General features: G+C 35.1%; 1 protein-coding gene across 6 annotated transcripts in view; it reads left to right on the forward strand.

Moving 5' to 3' along the window:
* The window catches only part of KCNH7 (potassium voltage-gated channel subfamily H member 7), a 508,532-nt gene that overhangs the window by 15,535 nt on the left and 479,532 nt on the right, over nucleotides 1–13,465 (forward strand). The window lies entirely within an intron of this gene.

A 13,465-nucleotide genomic window follows, 5' to 3' on the forward strand; every position in this document is an offset into this window, starting at 1 on the left:
CAGAAACTTTTTCTAAATGTAATAACTTTATTATACTATAAAGTACAGTAAAGACTATGTTATAATATAACCAGGCAAGGCTCTTTTGCTACTAATCCCATAGTCCTAGAAATGGAATTATCAGCCCCTCCCCATTACCACACTAAGTTTAACTATAACTCAAGTGAGAAATCAGATCCTGGAATTTTGTTATTTTTGTTGATTTTAGTTTATTTACATTCATGCACACTACTCTATTGGTAATTATTTTAAAGATTGAGCTAAATTATTCTGTGGCACTATGAAATTCTATACTTGGGCGTAAATAATAGAGTGTGGTTTGAACACTTTAAAATTAATAATATTTATTGAGTACTTGTAATGTGCCTGTACTCTTCTAAAATCTTTTTTATCAAGTTTTAGCACATATGAAGATATATATATTTTATTGTTTTACAGATTGAAAAGATGAAGTTCAGTAACTTCTTCAATACAACACAAGTAGTACATAGCAGCTTAGTGCAGACTGTCTTCTTTCAGAGCCGTGTGCTCAGCACTCTACCACCTTGCCCATCTCCTGTTCAGGTAGATGCAATGACTTACTCAGTACACACATATGTGCAGTCAGGTCTCCCCTTGACACAAAGTGTAAAATGTTTCTGGATTTTAGACATTTAGATGTTTTAATTTTGGAGGCTGCTAATCTTCTTTCCTGAAATGCAATTAAACCAACATCTGCCTCCGGCTGTACAGGAGGATGTGCTTGCGCCCTTGACACCCCAATCCTACTCTCCTTTAGAAGCAACAGGCATTATAATCCTTGTGTTTCCCATGTACTGTCAGGTTTAAGAACCATTGCTATATGTTGATTTGATTACCTATGGCTTCTGGAGGATTTTAGAAATAATTTAAATTCACCTCTGTTTCCCACACCTCCTTGCCTAGAGTAGCCGCTCAATAAATAGTTTCTTTAATTGAATGACTTGAAACATTAGACACATTCTCTTAACCAAGCTTGCATTTGATCTATTAGTTACTGCTTTGATAATGTGAAAGTACTTCCTTACCTGTTTGAAAGGGATGATAAGGAGGGACCATAGTCTAGTGTTTCAAATTGTGAACACTGGAGTTGTATTACCTAGCTCCACATCTTTAACATACACATTGTGTGATCTGTTACCTTTCTGCCCTGTCCTCACTTTCTTCATCAGTGGAATGGGAGCTATGATTATAATAGAACCTATCCTATACAGCTTTGTGAGGACTAACTGTGTTTACATTTGTAAAAGCACTTAAAACAGCTCCTGGTACCAGTAAATGCAATAGAAGTGCTAAATAAGAAAAGAAAAAAATGTGACAAGAAATTGGGTTTAAAATACATATTAAGCTTATATCTTATTGAGTTTTGTGCTCAAAATAACATTTTCAGTCACATCTGTGGCTTAGTAAAGCAATATAAAACAAATTTTGACATCAGTAGGTTAAAGAAGAAATCAGCAGTTTTTTGAACATTTAAAATGTGAAAATTTAGGGGCTTTATTATGGAGATTGTGGCCTCAGTCAAATTCTGGAGATTTTTTAAAAATTTTGAACACTGAAACTCACTTTATGTATGGCTGTATTGAAAATATCAACAGTTTGGAGAACTTGGGCTCACGATTTCCCTGTGTATCGCTGTCTTTCAGCTATATTAAAACAATTTCAGTAATGGTGTTCCAGGAACCACTACATCTTAAAGCAAAAGTTACTCAATTCACACAGTGAGTTGTAAACTCAGTAAGGTGTAAATTCTCTACTCTCCAGAAGTTAGTGGGACTCAAGATAAATTTTATTGAAAGTAAAGCTGTAAAAATAATTGTAAACCTATCTTTTGAAGAAAATATGTAGATGTAAATGTCCAAATATAAACACTACAGTTGAGGTGACCATATAATTTATTATTCAAAGCAAGATTCTTTTTAAAGTGAAAGAGGGAAGTTTTTATAAATTGTACCAAGATGCTAGAAAAAATCCAGGACTGATCCAGGCAAACTGAATGGTATAGACACTCTGAATACAAACTATACCTGACATTTTTCAAAATGTATGCCATTCTACAGTATAGAGTTTTCATGAACATTTTTTAGGCTTTCCAAACCTGTGAGTTTAAAAATGTAGCCACTCATTCTTGTGATGCCTGAAATGTTTATTTTGTAGACAAAGATGTTATCTTGCAATCTGGAGAAATGAGTTAGAATTACGCTAAGAATACATTGCACCTTCTGACTTCTTTCAGATAAGACTGCCAGTGAATCCCTCTGTAAATTCCATTGTTTAAGGTTCTTAGTAAAGAGAATTAACCTTAACCATTTTGTGAACCATAGTAAGTCACAAGCACAGCACTGGACTAAAGGTAAAAAAGATTGAGGTCATTGTTGATGGCAGCAGTCCCTTACGTGACTTTGACTTTGAAAAGGATCTTTATCTTGGAATCTGTTAAAGTGTGGATGTGGATAGGGTATGTGTAGAGCCATTTTTTTTTCTTTCTGGACTCTCCATCAGGCCTTAGTCATATGTGTTAGTCTATTTGTAATCCTGTGATAAAATTAGAGTTCTATTGCGTGTAACCTTTGTTATCTAAAAGATGTTTATTAAGTAGGAGGGACACCCCTGAAAAAGCTTGAACTGCTAGCATTAAAGCAGCCAGTTATTAACATTCTAATAAAAACAATACAGAATAATGAATTCAAATTTGTGATATAAAGTAAATTCATTAGTTCTCATGAGTAGAAAATGATTTCTTCAGATTTCAAGAGAAAAGTGCAGATATCAAAAAATCAAAATTAAGAAATAAGAAATTATTTCTCAGAGGAAAGTTAAAGGAAAGTGATATAGCTGGTATACTCATAATTATAATTCTGCAGATACAATACAAACATAAGGAAAATTATCTTTGTGAAAATTGGGTTTGTAAACAAGTTTAGCTTTTGCAGACTTATAATCCAAGAAAAGAAAGAAAAAAACTCAAAACATGAATTAGCCACTATAAATCTCCTCCCTTCTCTTTCCTTGCAAATTCAACAAACTTTTTCTTTTAAATTACCCTTGAATGTTGAGGTCATTGTATGTGATGAAATATCACCAGAAACATGATGGCAAAGTTAATGAAGGTATGAGGAATTATATCTTCCACACCTAACTGACTTTTCCTGTTGCCTGTGGCATCCTTTTCACTTTGTATTTGATCAATAAAAGTTTATGGAATAAATACCCAAAAAACACATTTTAGAATTTATGTGATGTGTAGCGATGGAAATTGCATTATTGTAGGTAGTTATATTTGGAGCTGAAAAATGCTTTATTTTTCCTTTTAATGAACTAAGATGATACAAAACAAACAAACAAAAACAAAAACAACAGCAAACAGGCTTTCATTCTGCATTATCTTTAGTTTAGTCTTTGTGAAAATTTAGTATTAGAAAATAATATCCAGGACATTCTTAGTTTAGGAGCCATTTCTCTTGTCTACTACTCTGCCTTATCCCCCAACTCTTTATTCCAGGGAACCATTGTCTTCCATCCAAACTAAGCATAGCAAGCCAAGGAGTGTAGAAATCCTTAACAGCACACACACAAAAAATGTACTACTGTCCTTCGAGTGGCAAGCAGATTAGCATTGTTTTTGCTAAATTACAGGATGGAATGATTTATATATCTAACTTTACTACTATCATGTTAATTAAAATTTCCATTTCAAAAAGTACTCTGACCTACAGAAGAGTTGCAAAAATATTACAGTAAACTCTCCTATAATCTTCGAGTAGATTCAGTTATTGTTTATAAGTTGCCTCATTTGCTTTAGGGCTGTCAATATTTTGTTTGTGTCATCTATTTATATACTCATTGCTATTTTGTATCTACTTATTTATTTTGCTGAGCCATTTGCATTTATTTGCACAGATGCTGACCGTTCATCTTTAAATGCTTCAATATTTTATCTCCTAATAATAAGGAAATTCTTTGATATAACCACAACTTAATTATTCAGGCAATTTTACACTGATACAATACTATTATCTAACAGACTCTAACTATAAATTTTTCCAGTTTCCTTATATTACCCTACAGATCATTTGTTTTTAACAGTTCAGGATTAAAGCAGTATCACATGCTGTAGTTTTCTGTCATGTCTCTTTAGTTTTCTTTAATCTGGATCACTTATGCAGCTCTTCTTGTCTTTCATGATATTGATATTCTTTAAGGGTACAGGTTCACTGTTTTGTAGAATGTCCAGTTTGGATTTCTTTGATGAAACCTCTTGATATGATTTAAGTTGTAGATTTTTGTCAGGTTTAAGTGTTATATCCTACTTTGACCATTGGTAGAAGCACTTGATGTTGTGTGTGCTGTAATTGGTGGGGTTAACTTTAGTCATTCGTCATGCCATGTTTTACATGTTGTGACAAAAACTTGAAAAATGAAATTTAACAATACCCCGTAAATAGCACCAATAGAATAAGTTTGACTAAAATGTATAAGACTTGGCCGGATGTGGTGGCTCATGCCTGTAGTCCCAGCACTGTGGGAGGCCAAGGTGGGTGGATCATCTGAGGTCAGGAGTTTGAGACCAGCCTGACCAATATGAGGAAACACCATCTCTACTAAAAATACAAAAATTAGTTGGTCGTGGTGGCTCATGCCTGTAAACTCAGCTATTCTAGAGGCTGAGGCAGGAGAATCTCTTGAACCCAGAAGGTGGAGGTTGCAGTGAGCCAAGATTGTGCCATTGCACTCCAGCCTGGGCAACAAGAGCAAAACTCCATCTAAAAAAAATGTGCAGACTTATTTTGTAAAATAATCATAAACATGGCTAAGAGAAGTTAAACAGCAAATAAGTTAAAGGAGAAATAGTCTATATACATGAATTGAAACTTTAAGTATTGAAAAGATGTCCAGTCTTCCCAATTGATTTGCAATCCTTACCAAAATTATAGTAGACTAAACAAGATGATTCAAAAATGTGTATAAAAACAGAAAGAATCTAGAATAGATTGAAGAAACGCTGAAAAGAACACATTCTGAAGATTCAAAGCACCTCATTTTAAGAATTACTGTGGCCTGGGCATGATGGCTCATGTCTGTAATCCCAGCACTTTTGGGAGGCTAAGGCAGGTGGATCATGAGGTAAGGAGTTCAACACCAACCTGGTCAAGATGGTGAAAGCCCGTCTCTACTCAAAATACAAAAATTAGCTGAGTGTGGTGGTGGATACCTGTAATCCCAGCTACAAAGGAGGCTGAGGCAGACAATTGCTTGAACCCGGGAGGTGGAGGTTGCAGTGAGCCAAGATTGTGCCACTGCACTCCAGCCTGGGTGACAAAGCAAGACTCCATCTCAAAAAAAAAAAAAAAATTACTGTAAAACAACCATGATAATGATAACAGTATGGCATCAGCATAAGTGTAGATAAAAAATAATCAAGGAGACAGGGTAAATTCATAAATAGATTCACACATATATGATTTAAGTTTTGACAAAGCACCAAAATAAGTCTTTTCAACAAATAAACTAGATTAACTGGAAAAATATATGAGAATAAATAAATCTTGACCCCTGCATTATACTGTGCACAAAAATTTATTTGATTTATATTGTATACCTAAAGATAAAAGCAAAAATTGTAAATTTTATAGATATAAACAAAAATATCTTTGTAACTGTGAGCAAGTAAATATTTAAAAAAAAAAAGGATATAAAAGGCACTAACCATAAGATTAAAAAATAATGAATATGGCCTCATCAAAATTAAAAACTGGTACACTTCATAGCATCCCATTAATAAAAGCTGTGTATATGTGGATACAGTTTCCATTAGGAAAATAAAAACTGACACAGACTGACAGATAATGTTTAATACATTGATATGACAAAGCAATTATTTTCTACAGGTTTGTGCATATATATTAAATATGTTTGTATCTCTATATACATATATATGTGTGTCTACAATCAGTAATGAAAAGACAACCCAAATAAAAACAGGTGTAAGAAGCTTGTGTAGACACTTCACCAAGGAAAGATACACAATGGCCAATAAGCACATGAAAATGGAAGTGTGATTTAAAATTAAGATGCTATTCAAACCCACTGGAATAGGATTAAAAAGACTGAGAACACCAAATGTTGGTGAAAATGTGGAGCAATTGAGACTCAGGTAATGCCAGTGGATTTAAAAAATGACATGAACATTTGAAACACTGTTTATTGTTTCATTATAAAGGTAAAAATTCAGCCACTATATTATCTAGAAATTTCTCTTCTAGGTCTATATCTAAGAAAAATGAAAATATATGTCCACAAATAATGTGTATGAAATATTTATAATGGTTTTCGTTTATAATAGCCCAAATCTGGAAACAAGCCAAAGTCTATCATCAACAGGTTAGTAAATTAAGTTGTGGTACAACCAGACAATGGTACACTAATCAATAATAAACAATAATAAATTATTGATATAAAAAATGCATGTTTTCCAAAAACATAATAAGCAAAAAAATGCCAGAAACAAAAGAATGCATATTTCATAACTCTAATCACATAGAGGTCTAGATTAGGAATAACTAAACTATGGTGATAGAAATCAAAAGAGTAGTTGCCTCTAGGACAGGCGGATTAAGGATTGAGTAGAAGGGAACACACAAGAGTTTTGGGGAATGAAGGCATATTCTACATCTTGACTGGGTATTAATTACTTGAATCTGTGCATTGGTACAATGCAAACCCAACACATTGTATAAATTTGCCTTTCACTGTTTGTAAGCTTTCACTCCATAAAGTCACTGTTTACTTTCAGTATCAGATTATTTTTTCTATAACCACATGATCATTACGCAGACTTAGTGAGACAAATAAAGGCATATAAAGGAAAATACATTCTTGAAATTCTGAGCTTTTATGTATAGGAAAATTGGCTTGTATTTAATATTCTGTTAGTTGAATTTTCATCCAAAGCAGTCTATAATTTATCTTTTGTATTAAAAAAGTTCAACATTGAAAGACACTTGAAATATCCTGACGTATTATCCAGGGTTTATTTTCATGATTTAAGAAATCAGGGCTACCAATACTGATCAGCCATTGTGTTAGTTTGTTTTCCCCAGTTTTTCTTTCAGATTTTAGCAATGTCTCAAACAAACTAAATCTATTGTTTTATTATGCATTGGCTTATTTACTATCCACATTCATTTCTTATAACTGTGATGAATTGTAATTTTTAATCCAATATTTCATCCTCTATAACTATATCTAAACTGATTCCATTTAATTCTTTTCTATGTTAGAAAGTGATGTGGAGGGTTTTGTTTAGGGGCCCTATTTTTATTCTTAAGTGGCAAATAGATCTTCAGTAGTCTCTGAGCCCTTCAGGTTAGGGTGCTTTCTATTGATTTCTATTTGTGATATTCAAGATTCTATTATGGGAAAGGGAAGAAATTACCATTTTAATGAAAGTCGGTTCTTCTTTGATGCAGATTCACAGTTCAACTAAAAACACATAGTCAGTGAAGAAAGGAAAATGAAATAATAGGAATGTAAGGCACATTTCTTAGTATTTTTTTTAAATCTGGAAGATAATGTTGAGAGGAAATCTAATTATGTAATTCAAAAGATATATGTGTGCTACTTACGTGGTCAGATGGATCCCTTCTTCCCCATAATCCTGAAATTTAGATGTTGGAACTTTCTTTGAAGACCGAAAGGAAGCATGTTTAAGTGTATGGTTAAGTTGAGATTAACATGGCTATGCCCAAGAGATGGTACTGGTTGAATTTATAAATATGTTTTAAAGGAAAAGGTGATTTGTGGCTGCTAGTGCTGAGACAAACATATCTGAGATGGAAAATTAACATTTGATTGACTTTTGAGACTGACATAAAGTATCTTCCTCAGTGTCTGTCTGCCCCTTGCTTTCTTGTCTGTATAACCCAGCAGGGCTTCCTGACCCAGGTTTTGTTGTTTCTCACTTTCTTTTATTCTTTATATTTGATAGCTTCAAAATCAATTCAAAATTACACCTAAAACCTACTGCACATACAACTGCATTATTTCATGAGATTTTTATAATGACAGAATGTTTACTCATACTTAGAAGGAGGGCTTGAACTGTGTCATAATTATTTTGTTATGTGATAAACCATTATAGCTTATTGAAAACATATTTTTGTCTTTCATGGGAAAAAACATTTCTCATTTTTTATATTACTCTGATTACTTACAAATATTTGTAATCTTTAAGACTTCCCTAGTTTCAATAGAAGGCTTAATTTTGATAATTATGTTCCTCTGATTATAAACTCAACCAACATATTTAGAATAAGTTGAAGGGTAAAATATTTCTTTAATTATACTGAATATTAAATTAAGATGTGCAGTCTTTAAATTTGAAATATTTAAAGAGGTTACTTATTCTATAAAAAAAATATGACTCTTGGAGTATAAAGGCAAAGTTTATATATGCTACATAGGTATGGGAGGAGGCAAGGTAACCGACAAATGCAGAGGCAGAAAAAAAAGGAGAGGATTTCAAATATAGGAAGACAAAACTCTGAGGTGTAAGGAAAATAAGTATGCGGTCTCATAGTGGAGAGTGGGTAGAGTAGGAAAACTGCTTGAAGAGGCTTTCTAAGCCTCTTCAAGGTTTAGAAAGAATAATAGAAGAACATTTAAAAAAGATTAATAATGACAACAGCAAAAAGACTACAGCTCACTCCCTCCAAAAGAGAGCATGCCAATGAAATCTCTGACAAGCAGAAGTTCAAGAGGGTTATCTGAAGCTAGACACCATGATCGTAGAAGGATGAGTTCTTCAGTGTGAAGAATATTTATTCCTCGGATCTGTTTACTGTTCTATTTGGAGCTGAGGTGAGAGTGATGAATAATTGATAGCAGAACACCCTAATAGTCTCTGTAACAAAGGCAGAAGCACTGGAATTCATTACATCTTATTGTATGAGAACCATATATTGACAGTTACACAGAAGAAAGAGCTCCCACTCTGTAGATAACAAGTCTTTGTTCCAAACGACAGATTTACTTTTCCAAGAAGACTTGAGGCCTATTTTGCCTTCCACACCTTGTGTCTTTGATGAAGTAACTAGATTAAGCCTCGTGGAAAACAAGAGGATAACAATAATGGCAATTCTGTCCCTGAGTCGATTTAAAACAATATTGTCTAAAGAAGAAATGCTGCGGAATCACATAATTTTAAGATAATAAGGAATTAGAGTCATCTATTTTGTTTTCCAGGAAGTGTGCCAATGGTTTGTGGCCCAGAAAGCTGCCTCCCAAATGCTCCCTGACTAACCAACTTTCTGCAAACCTGCTTGTATCATGACCACTTTTCCTTCATTTTCTCCCTCCTACTTCCTCCCCTTCCTCTTTATTTTCAACATCTTTTATTTTATAAATGTTGAAACCAAGGCCAAGCAATTGCCCAAGGTCAGTCGGCATCAGAACCAGGGTCCAATTTGCTTTGTTCAATTTCTAGGTTTCTGTATTTCAAATTCTTTTTTAAAAATCAGAATATAGAGGATCGATCCAAGATGGCCAATCGCTAACATCTCGCGACTGCAGCTCTCAGTGAAGGCGCAGAGAACTAGACAACGCCACACTTTCAGACAAATTCTGGTCGCTCACGGAACAGAAGATCCCCAGTGAAGGAATCACACGGGTCGCCAGCGCGACTTACGTGGCCGGCGCGGCAGCTCTCAGAGCAGAGTAAACAGGTTTGGAGGACCCACAAGGGCCCCCAGCAGGACACCAGAGCCCAGCGCAGCGGCTGTGACCGCAACTCGGTGCGGCAGCGCTCAGTGCAGAGTAAATGGGACCGGCTCCCCTTCTGACCGAGGTTTGGAGCCCCGGGAAGGCAGAGTAGCCCACTACAGACACAAGAAGGAAGCCAGACAAGAGAATCCTGGGCAGAAAAGCACCATCAGTTTTAACGCCGCTGCTCTGGCCCTGGGAACTAACAACCTGGATGCCCACTCAAGAGACCTAATATGAAAGTTGGTAAATTCAAAGACCACAGGAGGATAAACTTACAATGACGGGAAGAAACCAGTGTAAAAAAAGCTGAGAATACTCAAAGTCAGAACGCCTCTCCCTCTAAAGATGATCACAGTTCCACATCAACAATGGAACAAGGCTTGATGGAGAACGAGCACATCCCAATGCTAGAATATCGCTTCAGGGAATGGATAATAACAAACTTCGGTAAGTTAAAAGAACATGTTGTAGCCCAACATAAAGAAACTAGGAACTTTGAAAAAAAGTTTGATGAAATCCTATTGAGAATAGACAACTTAGAGAGGAATATGAGTGAAATAATGGAACTGAAGAATACAATACAGGAACTCCGAGAAGTTTGCACAGGCTTAAACACTCGAATTGTTCAAGCAGAAGAAGGGATATCAGAGGTCAAAGTCCAACTTAATGAAATAAAACGTGAAGAAAAGATTAGAGAAAAAAGGATAAAAAGGAATGAGCAAAGTCTCCAAGAAATGTGGGACTATTTGAAAAGACCAAATCTACAATTTGATAGGTGTACCTGAATGCGACGGAGAGAATGAATCCAAGATGGAAAATACCCTTCAGAAAATTATTCAGGAAATTTTTCCTAAACTAGCAAAGCAGGTGAATATTCAACCCCAGGTAATACAGAGAACACCACAAAGATATTCCTCAAGAAGAGCAATCCCAAGGCACATAATCATTAGATTCACTAGGGCTGAAAGGAAGGAGAAAATACTAAGGGCAGCCAGAGAGAAAGGTCAGGTTACCCACAAAGGCAAGCCAATCAGACTTACAGCAGATGTCTCAGCAGAAACTCTACAAGCCAGAAGAGAGTTGGGGCCAATATTCAACATCCTCAAAGAACAGAACCTTCAGCCCAGAATTTCATATCCAGCCAAACTAAGCTTCACAACTGAAGGAAAAATAAAATCTTTTATGAACAAGCAAGAACTCAGAGATTGTATTACCACCAGGCCTGCTTTACAAGAGCTTCTGAAAGAAGCATTACACACAGAAAGAAACAACCAGTATCAGCCCTTCTAAAAATATACCAAAAAGTAAAGAGCACCAACATAAAGAAGAATTTACACCAACGAATGGATAAAACAGCCAGTTAACATCAAATGGCAGTAACCCTAAATTTAAATCGACTAAATTCCCCAATCAAAAGACACAGCCAAAACCCAATGGCATGTTACATCCAGACCTGTTTCACAGGCAAGGATACACAAAGACTCAGAACAAAGGGATGGAGAAAGATTTACCAACCAAATGGAGAGCAAAAATAAATAAATAAATAAATAAAAAGCAGGAGTTGCAATTCTCATATCCGGTAAAATAGATTTTGAAGCAACGAAGATATAGTGGTAAAAGGATCAATGCAACAACAAGAGCTAACGATCCTAACACCCAGATACATAGAGACTTAGACACAATGAGACAGAAAATTAATAAGGACATCAAGGACTTGAACTCAGATCCGGAACAAGTAAACTTAATAAATATTTATAGAGCTCTCCACTTCAAATACACAAAATAAACATTCTAGTCAATACCACATCACACGTACTCATAGGTTTAAATGAAACATTGATTGGCCATTATTAATACCCATTTTTTTTAAGAATAAAGCAATATTTCCACTCTTTCTCCCTCTTTCTCTTCCTCTTTCTTCCTCTCCTTTACTCATTTTTTTCTTCTTTCCTTCACTCAAAAAAAAAAGAAATCAACTTTTAAACCTCTAGATCCAGGTTGGCAATGTCTCTCTCATTGCTTGAATTCCCTCCCTCCCTCCCTCCTTCCCTCCCTCCCTCCCCCCTCCCCCCTCCCCCCTTCCTCCCTTCCTCCCTTCCTTCTTCCCTCCCTTCCTCAAAAAAGAAAATCAGAATATATTAATGGAATGATTTATAATTTTTCAATGGTAGATACATTACTATAGTGCACTGCAGTTTGTTTGTCTCAATATCAGCTATTCAAAGAAAAAGGTTTTAACATTTTTATGAACCATTCTATCATGTTAATTACAGGTTTCTTACTAAATGAAGTTTAGAAGTTAGTAATCTTGGAAGTAAGTGACAATACAATTCACTGAAACTCATTTCTTCTGGTCCTAAATAAAGCTAGGGCATGGTTTATTAAATATTTCTGTGCTATTTAGTGTATAAAAATGTAAAAGAGAATACAAATATTAAAAGGATGTTTTCCTAATGACAGACTTAGTAGAAATTTGAGTGAATTGTTGAATGTGTCAAGCCACGTGAGCAGTGGTTGGTAGTGGATAAAAATCATTAAATCCCTCAGTGGTTTTATAGCTTTCTCCATCAATAATTGGGAGAACGAACAATGGAGGTAAAGTGCTAACCCAAAGACTTTAGAAGTTTCTCAAGTTTTAATAAGCCTCACCAATCACCCCTGATGACAGTCTGATGTTTTACAGCTCCTCTAATAAAGTTTTCTTCCCTAGTTTTCAGTGACACCACCATTGTGTACACAAATATAGAGGAATGTACCTGATTGAGGAATGTATCTTATTCTGACAGGCAGAAGAGTGCACATTTGGCATTCCTTTTTATCCATGATTGTCTCACTTTTCTTTGAACTAAAGGTTAAAGTGGATTCAGTATTCCTGGGCCTGCTTGGGTTATGGAGAGAAGGAGAGAAGTAATCTAATGTTAACTACACACTAATGTTTTCTGACTTAGCCTCTTACCTTCAACATTTCCAATTCCCTGTCTCCATAGTCTTCTATCAGACTTTGAACATGCAAATATATTCCCTAAATTTACAGAGGGCGAATAGAGAGGTTTATTATCTTCCTGATGGTTACTGTGATTCCTGTCCCCTGTTTTCCATGTAAAAATTCTTAACAACATTTTTCATGTTCTCCTTGCATGTGCTTATCCCATTATGTATCCTCAAGTTCCAGAAATCTTTGAGTTCTAGGCATCCTAGTGAAACTGCACTTTCAAAGGTCACCAGTTACTCCAAAGTCATCTAGTCTTTCCTCAAATACACTCTGATCAGCTCTCCCTTCTTGGCTTTCTTGATATTGCAGTATCCTTTTCCTCCCATTGGTTTTTTGATTCCTACTGTCTTTGAATCCTAATTTTTTATTATTATTATTGATTTCTCATTTGTAGTTTGACTTCTCAAACTTTACCTGAACTTTTTCTTCATGTGAAGTACTTTATATCTTAATGTCCAAAGGTTATTTCAGCTTTACTGCAAGATTAACTTGGCAAAAACCATATTTGTCTTCTCCTCAGGATAATCCTCACCTTAAACTGGTCCCAAAAAGTCATTTACCTCTTGGCATATAGGATCAGAGGCTTCATGTCCTTTCTGATTTATTATTTGCCTTTCTTCTTACTTAGGTAACAATCACCCTGTGGGTTTGTGCTCTGAAAAACCAGTCTCTACTTTTCCTTTCTTTCTATCC

The sequence above is a fragment of the Callithrix jacchus genome, chromosome 6 (genome assembly GCF_049354715.1).
Source record: "Callithrix jacchus isolate 240 chromosome 6, calJac240_pri, whole genome shotgun sequence".
Lineage (NCBI taxonomy): Eukaryota > Metazoa > Chordata > Mammalia > Primates > Cebidae > Callithrix > Callithrix jacchus.